Here is a 5,713-nt window from a genome sequence, read left to right as displayed (position 1 = left end):
TTTCGGTATTTCAGCTTTTCAGCATATATCGATTTAAGCTACGAAAGAGGGTTCGTTACACACCTATTATGTGTTGAAGTTGAAACGTTTCCAAAATCAATCCCCTATGATAACCACCACCTATCACTCAAACTTAACTAATCCAATATCAATATATGTAAATCCTAAGCACATCAGTCATACGAAACATAAGGGCATATTTGTCATTTTACCCTACATGGGCATTACAGTCTTTTTACCTATTAGGGGTATTTTAGTCATTTAATCCTACAAAGGTGATTTGGTAAATCTACAAACCAAGGGTATTTCTATAATTTTTAGAAAGTCAAGGGTATTTCTGTAATTTTGTAAATCAGGGGTATTTTGGTAATTTTACAAATTAAGGGTATTTCAGTAATTTCACAAACCAGTGGTATTTTGGTAATTTTACAAACTAGGGGTATTTTGGTAATTCTACCCTATAGGGGTATTTTAGTAATTTCATAATCGAGGGTAAAATGGTAATTTTGTAAATCGAGGGTAAAACAGTAATTCTATAAATCAAGGGTAAAACAGTAATTCTATAAATTGAGGGTACTTTGGTAATTTTACAAGTCGAGGGCATTTCTATAATTGGTAAACTAAAGTATTCTAAACAGGGATAACAATACGAATGGCCCTAAAGCCAATTCTCGGCCCAAATGGGCCCACACGCTTGTGTGGCCCTTTTAGCCCAAATCTAGCCACAAATATGAGATTCACCTAGCCTAGTCCAATATTTACTACACAATCAAACAACTTATCTAATTGGGCCTGTAGGCCCATTGGGCCCACATAGCCCCTTTCGACCCATCGCGGCCCGAAATAGCCATCCTACAGCTATAGTAGTGAGAAATACACACCTGATAGGAGACTGGAGTTAATCCATGCTCTGAGCACTCTTAGCCGACGCCCAACCCGAATGAGCATGCCATACAGCGAAAGGGATCAGCCAAGAAAGGTACCTTTACTCTCCTCATGGTTCTCTCTATTTAAAGCCAGCTTCGCATCCACTCTTATGTTAGCTTCCCGATGTGGGATCCTTCCAACATCAGAGTTTAAATTCAACACCAACTCTTGCCGCCCCCTATTAGCAAAATAAATGCTCTTTAATTGCCATGAGTTTCGAACCCTGGACCTCCTTGCCAACTCTATGACGCCACCTTGACACTTCACCACAAGCTCTTTTTGTGTCATATTTTATCCCCAATTAATTATAAGGTCTAAAGGCCAAAGTCCAGGTTTTCTTAAAAAAAAACAAAATAAATTGCAAGAGCCAAGGATTGAACCCAGGCTCCCATACAACCTTAATTACGCCATTTCCACTAGACCACATTGCTCCTTGTGTCATTTATTTAACACAATAATTTAAAAGGCCCTTATCCAAGCATCTAGGTTTTTTTTCACTTAATACCAAAATTTTTACTAAAGCCCAAGTTTGAACCCAAGATTTCTCCAACACTTCTCAAATCCATTAACCACTAAAGCAAACATTTAATTGTTTCATTTCATTGCACAATTAAATACCTATATACAACCTCCTTACAGACCCCCACTCAAGGCCCAATACTTCTAGGCCCGAATTCGGGGTGTTACAAATATCACCAAAACATATATCACATTTCTATCCATCATTCATCATCTTACCATATTATTGTTGTCATATCAAGTCTCAACCTGAGGGTTAAGTACATACCTACTCAAAGTGCCCATTCTACAACACTTACCAATACGTCACTTGCATCTTGAGTATTCTTCCATTTCACTAGAATTTTACCCGTTGAAGACATCAGAATATAACTCGGATACATGGAAAGTTTGCACATAAGTGCCACATATGTAGCCAAGCTACCATGTAACCCGCCCATAAGCGAACTCGGACTTCATTCAACAAGCTCGGGCGTTCGCATCCATAAGTGAACTCGAACTCAACTCAACGAGCTCGGATGCCTAGTTAGATCTCACGAACTCAGACTTAACTCAATGAGCTCGGACGTTCGCATCCATAAGTGAACTCGGACTCAACTCAATGAATTCGGATGCCCAAATATCCTAATCTATTCCTAAGGTTCAACGGGACTTTCCTCGTTCATACTTTTTTACCATTCTCCTTGGAATACCAATGACGATACTTAGGTAGTCTTTCATATTTTCACATAATTCACAAAATTTTTGCATGTTGTCCAACAATGACCACAAAGCATAGAATTGCATGATAACAATCATAATATCGTATAAATAGCATTAAATGATTTAAAATAACAGTTATATTACAATATTTACATATGAACTTACCTCGATACAAAATGAGAATAGTCGAGCCTATTCCTCGTAAACTTTATTTTTCCCCCGATCTCGACTCGAATCTCTTTTCTCTTGATCTACAATACAAAATTAATTTAGGTAATACACACATTCATCAAAATAGCCCCTAATACAAACTTTGACAGAATTACCATTTTGCCCCTAAAATTTCACATATTTACACTTTTTCCCCAAGGCTCGTAAATTAAACCTCATCCTATTTTCTTATGTTTTATGACATGCTGATCATTTTTCCCTTCTATAGTAACATCAAATTCACACTCTAACATGTACTTATGAATATTAGGTATTTTTACTGATTATGTCATTTTACTCGTTTTTATGAAAAATCACTTAGCAAAAGTTGTTTAACACAATCTCAAACTTCATATTCTACCATAAAACATCAAAATTCATACATATCATCCATGGTTAAATTTTTAAATATAAACCCTAGCTCAAAATATTGGTAGAAATAGGTAAACCGAGCTACGAGGATTTCAAAAATGTAAAGAACATTAAAAACGGGCATAGAAATCACTTACAATCAACGCTTAAAAGTGTTGAAACCCTAGCTATGGTGAAGAGAAAAATTCGACAGCAACTTATGGAGAAGATGATCATTTTTGTATTATTTTTCCCATTTTATTTCATTTAAAATCCAAATGACCAAAATGCCCTTTCTTACTAAACTTTCAAAAATTCCATCCATGTCCAATTTTTGTCCATAAACTTAGGAATTGGTCAAATTGCTATTTAAAACCTCCTAATTAATATTTCAAAGCAATTTCATACTCGAAACTTCTAGAATGCAAGTTTTATAACTTATTCAATTTAGTCCCTAACTTCAAATTAAGCACTTTGTGCATAGAATTTCTTCACGAAATTTTTACAAAATCATGAAATCATATCATAGACCTCAAAATAATCATAAAATAATTATTTCTATCTCATATCTGTGGTCCCAAAACCACTATTCTAATTAGTCCCTAATTCGGGTTATCACACTTATTTATAGTCTAAGCTCAACTTACCTTTCCGTTGAATGATCATGGTGGTTTGAGGAGTTTTTACTCCTCATTCCTACTATCAATCTTAAAATGAGGTTTTAAACGGGTATTGTTTACCTTAAAAGTGCCGAACTTGGGATGACTCACCTTCACCGTATGGAATGGAAAAATACTGAGACCGTAAGAGGGATTTCCTCATTCGGTGTCGTAGTGAGAATGTGGGGATCTGCAGCATCTAATAAGACTTTATCACCAACCTTAAGTTGATTTGGAGAGGTATCGAGCTCGTTCTGGCGTAGTTTCGGTTTATCGTGTGTTCTCGATTTATGTGTTCGCCATTCATCTAGCTCCTTTATTTGCAGCCTTCGTTCTTCATGAATAGATCCTCTACTATTGTTTGAGAGTGGCTTATTTACTTCCTTCAGACTTATCTCCTGCAAAGTGGGTTGTATCATGTGGTCAGTTTTAATAGAATCATTTAGACGATCACCTTCAATTTCCGATGTGTTGTCAGAATTGCGAGCTTGAAGGGTGAGTGTTTTGTCTCCTACGCGAAGCGTGAGCTCACCTGTGCCAACATCAATAATTGTTTTAGCAGTTGCTAAAAAGGGCCCTCCTAGGATTAAAGGAGTATTGCTATATGTCTAAAACAATGAAGTCAACGGGAAATATAAATTTATCGATTTTGACTAGCACATCTTCAATAATACCCCTAGGAAATCTTATAGTTTTATCTACTAATTGAATGCTCATCCTAGTCTGTTTGAGTTTCCCGATACCTAGTTGCTTGAACATTTTAAAAGGCATGACGTTGATACTAGCCCCTAAATCAGCTAATGCATTATTAACATCTAAACTACCAATTAAGCAAGGAATCGTAAAACTTCCTGGATCTTTTAGTTTGTTCGGTAGCTTATTTTTCAAAATAGCTGAGCACATTGCATTTACCTCCACATGCGACGCCTCGTTCAACTTCCGCTTATTTGCTAAAAGCTCTTTTATAAATTTCATTACCTTTGGCATCTGCGATAGAGCTTCAATAAATGGTAAGTTTATACGTAATTTTTTTAATAGTTTAAGGAATTTACCAAATTGTTCATCTGAGCGGTCTTTCTTTGTTGCGTTGGGGTATGGTACACGAGGTTTATATTCGATATTCACTGATTTGTTTGTATTTTGATCTACCTCACGTTGACCTTTGTTTACCACAGTTTCTTACCACGGTTCTGGTTCAGGCTCCACAAATCCTTCTTCATCTTGAACATTAATCGCGTTGACCTATTCCCTTGGGTTGGGTTTAGTATTATTTGCAAACTACTTTGTGGTTGTTCGGAGATTAGTTTGGAAAGCTAGCCTAGCTGAGTTTCGAGCCCTTGGATCGACGCTTGTTGATTCTTAAGTGCTGTCTCGGTGTTCTGGAAACAAGTTTTTGACACCGATATAAACTTTGAGAGCATCTCTTTAAGGTTCGACTTCTTTTCCTATTGGTAGGGTGGCAGTTGAAAACCTGGAGGATGTTGTGGTCTTTGATTTCCTTGGCCTCCCCACGAGAAATTGGGATGGTTCCTCCAATCTGCATTATAGGTGTAACTAAATGGATTGTTTTGAGGTCGAGGATTATTACCCATGACTTTAGTTGCTCGTTATCCATGTTATGGCCATAAGGTTGGTATTTCGCATGGCTTGTTCCACCACTACTTGCTTCGCACTGCATTACTGGGTGAACCTGTGAAGAACTAAGAAAACCATCAATCTTTTTATTCTAGAGTTCTACCTGATTTGACAGCATGGTGACCAAATCGGCATTATAAGCACCGGCTGTTTTCGTTGGCTTTGTCCTCATGACTTGCCACTGATAGTTATTCAGTGACATCTACTCAATAAACTCATAGGCATCTTCAGGTGTTTTAGTATTGATGGTTTCGCTAGCAGCTGCGTTAACCATTTGCCGAGTCGAAGGATTCAGACCATTGTGGAATGTTTGAACTTGGAGCCAAAGCAGTAACCCATGGTGAGGGCACCTTCTCAGTAAGTCCTTGTATCTCTTCCATGCATCGTAGAGGGTTTCTAAATCCATCTGCACAAAAGAAGAAATATCATTCCGTAATTTAGCCGTTTTAGCCAGCGAAAAATATTTTAGTAAAAATTTTTCGATCATTTGTTCCCAAGTAGTTATTGACCCTCGTGGTAACGAGTTCAACCACTGTTTAGCTTTGTTCCTCAATGAAAAGGGAAACAACCGAAGACGTATGACATCATCAGAAATGCCATTGATTTTAAATGTATCGCAGAATTCCAGAAAGTTTGATAAGTGAGCGTTGGGATCTTCATCCTGCAAACCGTCAAACTAAACAAACTGTTATATCATTTGAATTGTGTTA

General features: G+C 37.1%; 1 non-coding gene across 1 annotated transcript; it reads left to right on the top strand.

The window, feature by feature from the left end:
• Positions 1-5,335: 5,335 nt before the first annotated feature.
• Positions 5,336-5,442, top strand: LOC121210402 (small nucleolar RNA R71). The gene has a single exon (XR_005905515.1). It is a non-coding gene; the product is annotated as a small nucleolar RNA R71 (small nucleolar RNA).
• The last annotated feature ends 271 nt before the right edge of the window (positions 5,443-5,713 follow it).

Source organism: Gossypium hirsutum, chromosome A11, assembly GCF_007990345.1.
Source record: "Gossypium hirsutum isolate 1008001.06 chromosome A11, Gossypium_hirsutum_v2.1, whole genome shotgun sequence".
Classification (NCBI taxonomy): domain Eukaryota; kingdom Viridiplantae; phylum Streptophyta; class Magnoliopsida; order Malvales; family Malvaceae; genus Gossypium; species Gossypium hirsutum.
This window is presented reverse-complemented; position numbering and strand designations above follow the sequence as displayed.